Source organism: Balaenoptera ricei, chromosome 7 (assembly GCF_028023285.1).
Source record: "Balaenoptera ricei isolate mBalRic1 chromosome 7, mBalRic1.hap2, whole genome shotgun sequence".
In the NCBI taxonomy this organism is placed as follows: domain Eukaryota; kingdom Metazoa; phylum Chordata; class Mammalia; order Artiodactyla; family Balaenopteridae; genus Balaenoptera; species Balaenoptera ricei.
The window spans coordinates 63,802,761-63,818,077 of NC_082645.1; positions in this window are offsets into that span (position 1 = coordinate 63,802,761).

Below are 15,317 nucleotides of genomic sequence, written 5' to 3' on the forward strand. Positions count from 1 at the left end.
CCTGCGGAAATACTCTCATTAGCATCTAAAGATACATGGACCCAGATGTTCTTGGAAACATTATTTATAAGAACAAAAAATTGAAGGCCATTTCAATACTTACCAGAAGGGGAACAGTAAATAAATTATGATCCAACCATGCTATGGAATGCCAGAGAAGAGTTAAAACGATCGAGACAAATGTGTATTCACTTCCCCAGAAACGTGTCCATGATATATTATTAAATTAAAAGATAGCCGTAAAATAGCATGTGTAGTGCTATTTCATGTATGTAAAATAATAATGTTTTTAGATATTACTAGGAAAGAGCCTGAAATGATATACATCAAGCTGCTAACAGTGGTTATATTTAGAGGGCGAAATTATGTATTTACTTTATACATCTCTAGTATTTGAACGTTACAAGATAGGCTTATATTCTATCTCTACTCAGAAAAAAGTTTTTTAAAAATATCCATTAGGCAAGTCCCCCTGCCTCTGGCCAGAGTCCACCATGTCACCTGTCAGGGTCTTAAACTCAGTGATGTAGGTATGGAATCATCTTTCAGTGGCTAAATCTGGGGTGTCCTTCAAATCCGCCAAATTCTACAAAGACGCAAAAATAGCCATTGCACTCAGACAATTCTTATAGTGGACTTGAAAGAACTGCGTTGTGAATAGCAAGACCAAATGACCAAGTTTTGCATGGAATAATGACAAGACGTCTTTTCTGCTTAAGTTCAGAAATTGCTAAAAACAGTGTGTGTGTATTCTAAGCGAACCCAAGAGCGTCTGTCTTCCTTTACCCTTAAAAGTCAAAGAGAGACTTCACAGGCCAAGAATCTTGTGTCAAGCACCTGAACTTACATCTCAGGTCTCGGTCAAAAGGAAAATAGACTGATAGCACCCTTTCAAAGGTTTTTCAAATCATGCCAAATAATTAGAAGGAGAGCATGTTACAAACATTCAGACAGAATCTCCCTGGAGATAGGGGGTGGGGGGCAGGAGAGTGGGGATGAAGACTAAGATCCTACCCTTTATTCCCCATCCCTCACACTTGATTTTGCCATCAGTTGTTCCTTATTATTGTGGACTCTTTTTTTTCCGAGGAGATTTATCTAATTCAATTGCAAAACATGCGAGACGAGCCATCCATCTTTCCCCACTGCCCACATAAACAATACGGAACGGGGGGGGGGGGGGGGGGGCGGGGCCGGGGCGGGGCGGGCAGGGTTGTTTCCTCTGGCTTCATCTCTGGCAGAGCCCTTTCACTTTCAAATTAAAGGAATTACAGGGTACATATGGTAACCACAATTAAGATATTTTTAGAAATATAAAGTCCTCCAGAAAACATGACACTAATACGGGTATTATGATCAAAGTTAGGAATTATGGTTATTAGAAGCTTTGCAGTTTATGTGCCTCATAAATCTAATCGCTTCACACATCCAGTGATGCTGTTCCTATATTTACTGCAGACATCTATGATGACAGACAGTACCTTTGAGAAGGGCCAGATAAACAAAATCTTTTACATACTCCAGCTTCTCAGTGTCTAATGGACTCATATCATGGTGAGAAAAAGGCTTCATTAAAGGAACGGCACCAGATGCTGAGAAGTCGATTTACCACGGAGATTTGATCTGAGTTATCTGCTCCTGTTAAATGGCAACAATGCGGCTCCACTCCTGGAATCCGGAGCACAGAATGGACAGGAAGGGGGGCCATGGGTTGTCAAGATGCAGGGGAAGAGATGGGGAAGCTGTCAACCCTGTAGATATAAAACTTCATCTGACAACTCAGAAACCATCTGGAAGAAACAGTATATAAAATCTGATGGTGTGCATATGTCCAGGATCCTTAGGAAAGCCCATTGTTATTGAGAAAGTATCTCAGGGAGGAGTGAACTGTACAAAGTGAGCCCCAAATCCTCCTCCCCCCATATGGCTATACTGCAGAGCCCTGAGTGACCTTGAGGACGAAACAGAATGAGGCAGGAAGTTATAACCACCAAATCACCAGAACAGAGATGAAGCAATTTTAGTACAGTGCTGACCTCTGGATGTTCCTTGAAATCAGATGCAACACTCACTGTTGAAATCCTAATCTCAAAGATTAAAATTTATGCTTGAGAGGATTACTGTGCAGTAGTACTGGCAAATCAAGAACATTTTAAAGGCCATGGGCTCCCTTTGATTTTTTTTTTTCCCCAAAAAGAGTGTTAATGCAGAAATATTGCCACAGTGGCTAAGACATGATCAGTGATTTTCATTGCATCCCCACCCCCAAGCACCCTCCACAAAAATCCACTAGATTATCTAGATTACCTGCAGGCAGAGATCACAACTTCTTTTTAGATTCTTCATAGCCCCTAATAGCCCCTTCCCATAGTGGACACTCAATAAATGTGATTAATGGAGAAGGCTGGACAAGGGAACGTGCCAGACAAGGAGTTCTCTGCAGTCCCCTCTGACCACTTTGACAACCAGGCTTAGATTTCTGAGTGTGTGTTCAGGGGCAGGAGAAATGCACACATGTGTGAGCGGGAGGTAACAAGGTAATCCAGGAAAAGAAGGATGGCATCTTAGACCGGGAAGTGGCAATGAGAAGTAAATAAGCAGAAGAGGACAGACCCAAGGGATATTGAGAAAGCAGAATTGACAGGACTTGGCTGTTGTCTGGATGTGTCGAGCACAGGAGAGTGAGGAATCGAAGATGACACTAAGGTTTCTGGCTTGTGCCACTCATTACATTGTGGAAACTGACTTGGGGAGGAAGATGATGGATTTAGTTATAAACATACTGAGTTGGAAATGCCTGTGGCCATCCAGATGGAGAAGACCTTAATGAGGTATGAAAACAGCTGTAATAGGAGTAAGAGAATAGAGTTGAAAAAGGAGACCAGGAAATGGGCTTCACATAGTAGAAGACTTGATGTGCTTTTCTTATAATTAAAATGCCATTTTTGGAGAGTTGAACAATATAAGAAATTCCACAGAATGATGAAATCTTTGGGACCTGAGTGGCATGATTTTCCCTGAATTACTAATAAGTATGTGAGCTTTCATGCCAGACACCTTTACAAACCAGGATGCCAGCCACTTAAATAAATGGAATCCTGCCATGCAACAAAACCAAACAAACACTCACAGAACAAACAAAATCTAAAGTACTGACAGGAGAAATCTTGTGTTATGACACTACCACAATCAAGCATTCTTCTGAAGAATAAAATACCCACATATTTTACATCATAGTCCTTAAAAATAAGTTTAATTGATAGCCATAAAAGAATAATCTTTGACCTTATCTAAATACGTGGAATTCTGATGGAAAAAATAAGTGTGCGTAGAAGGCCAGAAACATGAATTATGCATGCCACATCATCACACTTGGTCCTCAATATAGAGCCGCAGCATGCTTTGCATGGAAAGAGAAATTAGAATAGAACAGATATTGAGCAATTTTCTCCATAACTGGTTCTTACTCACCTTAAATGTAAAATTTTATTTAGCTTATTTCAAAGGGAGACATCCTTATTAAGGGAACACATTTACTGGAGTCTGTTGGAAAGGATTTAATGCAAACAAGCCTGAAATAATTGAAGGAAAAAAACACCTTCTGACTGTTCTGAGAAGAGCTTAGCAAAGAAGAGGATGGCAGGAAAGAATTACTTTATTATATTGATTTTCTTGGAGAAATCAAAGGAGGATAACTCAAATAGACCAATTCGCTTTTGCCAAACTCAGTGGAAGCATGTAGAAGAGCCGTGAATTTACGTGTCAAAAGCTGTTTGCGATCATTTAGTTGAACATGCAAATCAGGATCCGCACATTATTACTCTAATAAAATAGCTAATACAGAAGGATATCTGGGTTCATTTGCACATATTCCTTGTTTTAAATGACTGCAAGTATAATGGGTGTAAGTTTTGTCTAACAAAATGTTTACAGTCCAATCAGATCATTAATCTGAAATATGAAGAGAGTGATGCATTCATCCTGGCAATAACAAAGACACTGGAGCACAACAAAAGTAATTGGAATCCAGGTCTCTCAAAGCTGAAATATATTTCTCTTTCACAATGAGCAAAACATTTAACTTTTATAAAGACTGTTGCACTTGTTAGATAACGCTGGTCGTGCATTTGGTGGCCTGTGGTCATTTCCATAGATTTCCTTGATGTATCAAATAACATCACAAAAATAGTATTGCTCCTTGATAAGACAACTTTACATTTATTTTCACATGCACTCAAGTGTTCTTTTATGAATATGCAAATTACTTAGTAATTTACAGAATTCTAATTCTCTACTTCATTCTTCTGCCTTCAGATAGGACCAGATTATAAGAATCCATTTCAGCATTTCCCAAAGTGTGTTCCACAGAAGGATGACAAATATATGTTAATCAAAGAAGTGGGAGTTCCTAGTCAAATAGGAACGGGAAATGCTGCAGACCAAAGTTGAATAGACTTCTCTATGGCAGAACTTCTCAGATCTTTTAACTTATTAATGCACTGGAAAATCTGCAAGGAAGTGTATATAAAGGCTGTTGAGCTTCTCAAACACTTTTCACCTCTGAACACCTTTTTCAATGAGCATCTTTCAGAATCCATCATCTAGGAGCTGCTAATCTGTTTACTTCCACTATCTGGACCAGGCAGCTTGGGTAATAAGTGAAGCGGGCAGGCTGAAGTGACTGGTGGGGGGTGGGGGGTGGCTGTGGCACCTTAGAAAGTGGCATCCAACTGAGAGGGCAGCTCAGTTTTGCTCAGTTTTGTCCACAAAGAAGTAGGACAGACATTCCAAAATTTTAAGAGCAGCAGGAAATTTCTACTTTCACGTGGCTGATTTTAAAAAAACAAACAAACACTCTGTGGGCCAAACATGTGTCACAAACGTGGTCCTCTGAGCTTCCTGATTCAGGCTTGTGCCCCAGGGCAGCATTTTGTAACCCATTCTATAAACCTTACTGTCCAGAAAGGTCACAACCCAAACCAATCATCTTTCAGGTGATGGTTTAAGGTCATTGTTATTGGAATGGCACTGGTAATTATAGAAGTTTCTGGTCACTCTGCTGGGTGCAGAACCTACACGAGACCATCTCACTTCCTTGTGGCCCACAAGATGCTGCCCAGATCTGTGCTGGTGTAATCTATAAACATTAAAAGCGTGATCAGGGGGAAACCTTCAAGATGGCGGAGGAGTCAGACATGGAGATCGGCTTCCTCTCCACAAATACATCAGAAATACATCTACATGTGGAACAACTCCTACAGAACACCTACTGAACGCTGGCAGAAGACCTCAGACTTCCCAAAAGGCAAGAAACTCCCCACATACCTGGGAAGGGCAAAAGAAAAAAGAATAAACAGAGACAAAAGAATAGGCATGGGACCTGCACCTCTGGGAGGGAGCTGTGAAGGAGGAAAGGTTTCCACACATTAGAAGCCCCTTCACTGGCGGAGACAGGGTGTGGCGGCGGGGGAAGCTCTGGAGCCACGGAGGAGAGCTCAGCAACAGGGGCGCGGAGAGATTCCCGCACAGAAGATCGGTGCCGACCAGCACTCACCAGCCTGAGAGGCTTGTCTGCTCACCCCCTGGGGCAGGTGGGGGATGGGAGCTGAGGCTCGGGCTTCGGAGGTCAGACCCCAGGGAGAGGACTGGGGTTGGCTGCGTGAACACAGCCTGAAGGGGGCTAGTGCGCCACAGCTAGCCAGGAGGGAGTCCGGGAAAAAGTCTGGACCTGCCTAAGAGGCAAGAGACCACTGTTTCAGGGTGCGTGAGGAGAGGGGATTCAGAGCGCCGCCTAAAGGAGCTCCAGAGATGCGCGTGAGCCACAGCTATCAGCGTAGACATCAGAGACGGACATGAAACGCTAAGGATGCTGCTGCAGCCACCAAGAAGCCTGTGTGCAAGCAGAGGTCACTATCCACACCTCCCCTCCTGGGAGCCTGTGCAGCCTGCCACTGCCAGGGTCCCGTGATCCAAGGACAACTTCCCCGGGAGAACACACGGCGCACCTCAGGCTGTTGCAACGTCATGCTGGCCTCTGCAGCCGCAGGCTCGCCCCGCATTCTGTACCCCTCCCTCCGCCTGGCCTGAGTGAGCCAGAGCCCCCTAATCAGCAGCTCCTTTAACCCCGTCCTGTCTGGGTGGGGAATAGACACCCTCAGGCGACCTACACGCAGAGGCGGGGCCAAATCCAAAGCTGAGCCCCAGGAGCTGTGCGAACAAAAGAGAAAGGGAAATCTCTCCCAGCAGCCTCAGGAGCAGCGGATTAAATCTCCACAATCAACTTGATGTACCCTGCAACTGTAGAATACTTGAATAGACAACGAATCATACCAAAACTGAGGCAGTGGATTTTGGGAGCAAATGTACACTTGGAGTTTGCTTTCTGCATCTAATTTGTTTCTGGTTTTATGTTTATCTTAGTTTAGTATTTATAGTTTACTATCATTGGTAGATTTGTTTATTGATTTGGTTGTTCTCTTCTTTTTTTTTAAATATATATATACATTTTTTTTCCTTTTTCTCTTTTTGTGAGTGTTTATATGTATGCTTCTTTGTGTGATTTTGTCTGTATAGCTTTGTTTTTACCATTTGTCCTAGGGTTCTGTCTGTCCATTTTTTTGTTTTCTTCTTTTTAGTATATTTTAGTGCTTGTTATCATTGGTGGATCTGTTTATTGGTTTGGTTGCTCTCTTCTTTCTTTCTTTATAACTTTTTAATGTTTTTTATTTTTAATAATTTTTTTAATAACTTTATTTTATTTTATTATTTTTTTATTTCTTTCTTTTTTTTTCTCTACCTTTTCTTCTGAGCCATGTGGCTGACAGGGTCTTGGTGCTCCAGCCAGGTGTCAGGACTGAGCCTCTGAGGTGGAAGAGCCGAGTTCAGGACACTGGTCCACCAGAGACCTCCCAGCTCACCGTAATATCAAAAGGCGGAAGGTCTCCCAGAGATCTCCATCTCAACGCTAAGACCCAGCTCCACTCAACAAACAGCAAGCTACAGTGCTAGACACCCCATGCAAAACAACTAGCAAGATAGGAACACAACCCCACCCATTAGCAGAGAGGCTGCCTAACATCATAATAAGGTCACAGACACCCCAAAACACACCAATGGACATGTTCCTGCCCACCAAGAAGACAAGATGCAGCCTCATCCACCAGAACACAGGCACAAGTCCCCTCCACCAGGAAGTCTACACAACCCACTAAACAAACCTTAGCCACTGGGGGCAGACAACAAAAACAATGGGGACAACGAACCTGCAGCCTTCGAAAAGGAGGTCCCAAGCACAGTAAGTTAAGCAAAATGAGAAGATAGAGAAACACACAGCAGATGAAGGAGCAAGGGAAAAACCCACCAGACCATACAAATGAAGAGGAAATAGGCAGTCTACCTGAAAAAGAATTCAGAGTAATAATAGTAAAGATGATCCAAAATCTTGGAAATAGAATGGAGAAAATACAAGACACGTTTAACAAGGACCTAGAAGAACTAAAGAGCAAACAATGATGAACAACACAATAAATGAAATTAAAAATTCTCTAGAAGGAATCAATAGCAGAATAACTGAGGCAGAAGAATGGATAAGTGACCTGGAAGATAAAATAGTGGAAATAACTACTGTAGAGCAGATAAAGAAAAAAGAATGAAAAGAATTGAGCACAGTCTCAGAGACCTCTGGGACAACATTAAATGCACCAACATTCAAATTACAGGGGTCCCAGAAGAAGAAGAGAAAAAGAAAGGGACTGAGAAAATATTTGAAGAGATTAGAGTTCAAAACTTCCCTAATATGGGAAAGGAAATAGTCAGTCAAGTCCAGGAAGCGCAAAGAGTCCCATACAGGATAAATCCAAGGAGAAACATGCCAAGACACATATTAATCAAACTATCAAAAATTAAATACAAAGAAAAAATGTTAAAAGCAGCAAGGGAAAAACAACAAATAACACATAAGGGAATCCCCATAAGGTTAACAGCTGATCTTTCAGCAGAAACTCTGCAAGCCAGAAGGGAGTGGCAGGACATATTTAAAGTGATGAAAGGGAAAAACCTACAACCAAGATTACTCTACCCAGCAAGGATCTCATTCAGATTCGACAGAGAAATTAAAACCTTTACAGACAAGCAAAAGCTAAGAGAATTCAGCACCACGAAACCAGCTTTATAACAAATGCTAAAGGAACTTCTCTAGGCAGGAAACACAAGGAAGGAAAAGACCTACAATAACAAACCCAAAACAGTTAAGAAAATGGACAGGAACATACATATCAATAATTACCTTAAATATAAGTGGATTAAATGCTCCAACCAAAAGACATAGACTGGCTGAATGGATACAAAAACAAGACCTGTATATATGCTGTCTACAAGAGACCCATTTCAGACCTAGGGACACATACAGACTGAAAGTGAGGGGACAGAAAAGATACTCCATGCAAATGGAAATCAAAGGAAAGCTAGAGTAGAAATTCTCCTATCAGACAAAATAGACTTTAAAATAAAGACTATTACAAGAGACAAAGAAGGACACTATATAATGATCAAGGGATCGATCCAAGAAGAAGGTATAACAATTGTAAATATTTATGCACCCAAGATAGGAGCACCTCAATACATAAGGCAAATGCTAACAGCCATAAAAGGGGAAATAGACAGTAACACAATCGTAGTAGGGGACTTTAACACCACACTTTCACCAATGGACAGAACATCCAAAATGAAAATAAATAAGGAAACACAAGCTTTAAATGACACATTAAAGAAGATGGTCTTAATTGATATTTATAGGACATTCCATCCAAAAACAACAGAACACACTTTCTTCTCTGGTGCTCATGGAACATTCTCCAGGACAGATCATATCTTGGGTCACAAATCAAGCCTTGGTAAATTTAGGAAAACTAAAATTGTATCAGGTATCTTTTCTGACCACAACACTATGAGACTAGATATCGATTACAGGAAAAAATTTGTAAAAACTACAAATACATGGAGGCTAAACAATACACTACTTAATAACCAAGAGATCACTGAAAAAATCAGAGGAAATCCAAAAATACCTAGAAACAAATGACAATGAAAACAGGACGACCCAAAACCTGTGCGATGCAGCAGAACAGTTCTAAGAGGGAAGTTTATAGCAATACAATCCTACCTCAAGAAACAAGAAACATCTCAAATAAACAACCTAACCTTACACCTAAAGCAATTAGAGAAAGAAGAACCAAAAAAACCCCAAAGTTAGCAGAAGGAATGAAAACAAAAAGATCAGATCAGAAATAAATGAAAAAGAAATGAAGAAAACAATAGCAAAGATCAATAAAACTAAAAGCTGGTTCTTTTTTTTTTTTTTTAAATAATGGTTTAAGTTGTTTAATTTATTTTTATTTTTATTTTTTTTTATATTTTATTTTTGGCTGTGTTGGATCTTCGTTTCTGTGCGAGGGCTTTCTCTAGTTGCGGCGAGCGGGGTCCACTCTTCATCGCGGTGCGCAGACCTCTCACTATCGCGGCCTCTCTTGTTGCGGAGCACAGGCTCCAGACGCGCAGGCTCAGTAGTTGTGGCTCACGGGCCTAGTTGATCTGCGGCATGTGGGATCTTCCCAGACCAGGGCTCGAACCCGTGTCCCCTGCATTGGCAGGCAGATTCTCAACCACTGCACCACCAGGGAAGCCCTAAAAGCCAGTTCTTTGAGAAGATAAACAAAATTGATAAACCATTACCCAGACTCTTCAAGAAAAAAAAGGGAGAAGACTCAAAGCAATAGAATTAGAAATGGAAAAGGAGAAGTAACCACTGACACGGCAGAAATACAAAGGATCATGAGAGATTACTACAAGCAACTATATGCCAGTAAAATGGACAACCTGGAAGAAATGGGCAAATTCTTAGAAAAGCACAACCTTCTGAGACTGAACCAGGAAGAAATAGAAAATATGAACAGACCAATCACAAGCACTGAATTGAAACTGTGATTAAAAATCTTCCAACAAACAAAAGCCAAGGACCAGATGGCTTCACAGGCAAATTCTATAAACATTTAGAGAAGAGCTAACACCTATTCTTCTCAAACTCTTCCAAAATATAGCAGAGAGAGGAACACTCCCAAACTCACTCTATGAGGCCACCATCACCCTGATACCAAAACCAGACAAAGATGTCACAAAGAACGAAAACTACAGGCCAATATCACTGATGAACATAGATGCAAAAATCCTCAACAAAATACTAGCAAACAGAATCCAACAGCACATTAAAAGGACCATACACCATGATCAAGTGGGGTTTATCCCAGGAATGCAAGGATTCTTCAATATATGCAAATCAATCAATGTGATACACCATATTAACAAACTGAAGGAGAAAAACCATATGATCATCTCAATAGATGCAGAATAAGCTTTTCACAAAATTCAACCCCCATTTATGATAAAAATCCTCCAGAAAGTAGGCATACAGGGAACTTACCTCAACATAATAAAGACCATATATGACAAACCCAGAGCCAACATCGTTGTCAATGGTGAAAAACTGAAACCATTTCCACTAAGATCAGGAACAAGACAAGGTTGTCCACTCTTACCACTATTATTCAACATAATTTTGGAAGTTTTAGCCACAGCAGCAGAGAAGAAAAAGAAATAAAAGAAATCCAAATCAGAAAAGAAGAAGTAAAGCTGTCACTATTTGCAGATGACATGATACTATACATAGAGAATCCTAAAGATGCTACCAGAAAACTACTAGAGCTAATCAATGAATTTGGTAAAGTAGCAGGATACAAAATTAATGCACAGAGATCTCTTGCATTCCTATATACTAATGATGAAAAATCTGAAAGAGAAATTAAGGAAACACTCCCATTTACCATTGCAACAAAAAGAATGAAATATCTAGGAATAAACTTACCTAAGGAGACAAAAGAGCTGTATGCAGAGAACTATAAAACACTGATGAAAGAAATTAAAGATAATACAAACAGATGGAGAGATATACCATGTTCTTGGACTGCAAGAATCAACACTGTGAAAATGACTATACTACCCAAAGCAATCTACAGATTCAATGCAATCCTTATCAAACTACCAATGGCATCTTTCACAGAACTAGAACAAAAAATTTCACAATTTGTATAGAAACACAGAAGACCCCGAATAGCCAAAGCAATCTTGAGAAAGAAAAACAGAGATGGAGGAATCAGGCTCCCAGACTTCAGACTATGCTACAAAGCTACAGTAATCAAGACAGTGTGGTACCGGCACAAAAACAGAAACATACATCAATGGAACAGGCTAGAAAGCCCAGAGATAAACCCACTCACATATGGTCACTTTATTTTTGATAAAGGAGGCAAGAGTATGCAATGGAGAAAAGACAGCCTCTTCGATAAGTGGTGCTGGGAAAACTGGACAGCTACATGTAAAAGAGTGAAATTAGAACACTCAACACCATACACAAAAATAAACTCAAAATGGATTAAAGACCTAAATGTAAGGCCAGACACTATCAAACTCTTAGAGGAAAACATAGGCAGAACACTCTATGACATAAATCACAGCAAGATCCTTTTTGACCCACCTCCTAGAGAAATGGAAATAAAAACAAAAATAAACAAATGGGACCTAATGAAACTTAAAAGTTTTTGCACAGCAGAGGAAACCATAAACAAGATGAAAAGATGATACTCAGAATGGGAGAAAATATTTGCAAATGAAGCAACTGACAAAGGATTAATCTCCAAAATTTACAAGCAGCTCATGCAGCTCAATATCAAAGAAACAAACAACCCAATGCAAAAATGGGCAGAAGACCTAAATAGACATTTCTCCAAAGAAGATATACAGATAGCCAACAAACACATGAAAAGATGCTCAACATCACTAATCATTAGAGAAATACAAATCAAAACTACAATGAGGTATCACCTCACACCAGTCAGAATGGCCATCTGCAAAAAATCTACAAACAATAAATGCTGGAGAGGGTGTGGAGAAAAGGGAACCCTCTTGCACTGTTGGTGGGAATGTAAATTGATACAGCCACTATGGAGAACAGTATGGAGGTTCCTTAAAAAACTAAAAATAGAACTACCATATGACCCAGCAATCCCACTACTGGGCATATACCCTGAGAATACCATAATTCAAAAAGAGTCATGTACCACAATGTTCACTGCGGCCCTATTTACAATAGCCAGGACAGGGAAGCAACCTAAGTGTCCATCGACAGCTGAATGGATAAAGAAGATGTGGCACATATAGGCAATGGAATATTACTCAGCCATAAAAAGAAATGAAATTGAGTTATTTGTAGTGAGGTGGATGGACCTAGAGTTTGGCATACAGAGTGAAGTAAGTCAGGAAGAGAAAAACAAATACCGTATGCTAACAAATGTATATGGAATCAAAAGAAAAAAAAAAGTTTCTGAAGAACCTGGAGGCAGGAAAGGAATAAAAACGCAGACGTAGAGAATGGACTTGAGGACATGGGGAGTGAGAAGGGTAAGCTGGGACAAAGTGAGAGAGTGGCATGACATATATACACTACCAAATGTAAAAATAGATAGCTAGTGTGAAGCAGACGCATAGCACAGGAAGATCAGCTCCGTGCTTTGTGACCACCTAGAGGGGTGGGATAGGGAGGGTGGGAGGGAGATGCAAGAGGGAGGAGATATGGGGGTATATGTATATGTATAGCTGATTCACTTTGTTATAAAGCAGAAACTAACACACCACTGTAAAGCAATTATACTCCAATAAAGATGTTTAAAAAAAAAAAGCGTGATCAGTGTTCATTAGGGAAAAAAAGAACAAAATTCATAGTAAATGCATTAGTTTGCTAGGGCTATCATAGCAAATACCACAGACTGGGTGGCTTTAACAATAGATTTATTTCCTCACAATTCTAGACGCTAGCAGTCCAACATCAAGGTGTTTGCAGGGTTGGTTTTATTTTCTGGGGCCTTTCTCTTTGGGTTGTAGGTGGCCATTCTTGCTGTGTCTTCACATGGTCTTCCCTATGTGTGTGTGTGTTTGTACCCTAATCTTGTCTTATATAGAACCTGTCGTATTGGGTTAGGGCCCACCCATATAACCTCATTTTACCTTAAACACCTCTTTAAAGGCCCTATCTCCAAATATAGTCACATTCTGAGGTACCAGAAGTTAGCATTTCAACACATGAATTTGGGGGGTGGGAGGGCACAATTCAGCCCATAACAGAAAATGACCTTACAAAGAAGAAAACCTAACAGGTCTCTTCTTTTACTGCATTTACTTTATAAAAAATTACCTAAGCTCATAAATAATAAAAATGTAAAGTCTGTCACAGGAAGGTGAAACATCAGACTAAAATTGGTTAAGGAAATGGTTGGAGGATATTTTTGAAAAGGCATGTGTTTTTAAATCAGCATGGCCTGCCAATACCAAGCATAGGGCTTCAAAGAGTTACCTACCACAATGTCCAGGTCTAATGGTTAATACTTTTGAGACTTTCTGGGTGATGGGAAACCGGGGGAGAGAGTTCGGTACGGCATGCATAGCTTGCCCTGCAAAGGACAGGGCTGAGCTGTGCCAGAGAAAATATCAATTTCATGCCAAATTCCCAGAAGGAGTTAAGGGGCTGGCTGGTAGCTAATACAGTCTTGGGAAGGGTAAATTATATCAAGTGGGGCTTTGGCTTTTTTTGTAAGAACTTTGGTTTTCATTTTCTGTACAAGTCATCCTAACAGATGAGGGAGAAAAGCAGAGAGAACAACAGACACAGTCCATGCAGGCTTTAACGAGTCTGACAATTTCAGCATAAAAGCTTTTACAATTTGGGCAGGACCCTATCATTGGTTGGAGGGCTGTGCTCCAAAACACAATTTTAGTGGTTTAATGTCAGCATTAAGGGCATTCCCAGAAAGCTAGTGTTTGGTCTGGTATCTTAATGTTTTTATTAGCAAGTACAATGATTCAATGGCCACGCTGACTGTGCCACTGACCATAATTTGAGGGAAAGAGGTTTGTTTGATGGAAGCCAGGAAAGCAGAAAGGTGGAGGTGGGGTGTTCAAAAGGTTCCCTTAGACAGAAAGAGTAGTTTAAGGAATTCTAGACCTACCACCTTGGAGTGGAAATATAAGTGTAAGCAAGTTCTTTAAATGCATAACTTCATACTAAGAATTTAGCCTCTTTTTCTTCAATCTACCTACGAGACTTGAGCCAAGTTCAACTGGGTGGAGTAGCCTTAGGCCATGTCTTACACAGTTTTATAATTTAATAAGCCTCCATGCTGGGTCCCAACCTAAGACTGGTTCTTGGTTGTTGAACAAAGTGCCCTCTGTGTATCTTAATTTCACTGAACATCTGGGAGGAAAGAAGTTGTTCTTGTAATACTTTACATATAAAATGACTTTCAGTGAAAGAACCCAAATACCTATACACCTATAAAGTTCTTATTTTGGCCTCAGGCTGTAAATGAGAGAACACCCCACATAAATAAGATAGAGATGGATTCCTGACCCACTTTAGCCTCAGATGTTGTTAATGTCATCAGTTTTGTGTTTATCCTACAACAGCTGAACTCATGGCTTGGCAGGTCAAAAACCTTTCTGTGCACTTTTCAACCCACACTGAAGTCCAATGTCTGGGAAAACACTCAGGAAAATATCATTTTCATTTGCAAACTTCCTTATGGTCACATTGTTATTTTGGCAAAAGCGGGCTGAAATTAAATGTCTGTCAAATGCATACTACTGGCTCTGCCAGCTAATGTATAATTCTGGCTTTGCCCTTTCATTTTCATTAAGGCAACAAAAAATTGGTTTTCAACTTTTTCAAAGATCTATCTTCAGGAACCTTTATGGAAACTCACAGTTGTCAGACTTAATCTGCAGAGTAAAACCAACACAACCAAATCTTATCAAAATTGAAGGTCTGCCCAGAGAAAACATTCCCCCAGCACATGGAAAATACTTGTGTGTGTGTGTGTGTGTATGTGTGTGTGTTTTTTTTAGCCTATGCCTCCCTCATTTAGCTATTACATAAGGTTTCCTTTATTTAATGAACATTTACTGAGCACCAACTAAGTGCTGGATGTTATTAAGCACTAGGGAAGGTAAAAGATGAGTCAGACAAAGTTCCTGCATTCAATGTGTTCACAATCTGGGCACAAAAACCAGACACTGAAGGAAGCAATTACAATTCAGTGTAAAAGTGGCTTTAACAGAAGCAATTGACTGCTGCTCTGATAACACAGAATATGGCATACCTAACTGCCAGGGTGGTGGAGACTCAAGATTTCTGGCTGCCTGAGAGGCCTAAGTCAACA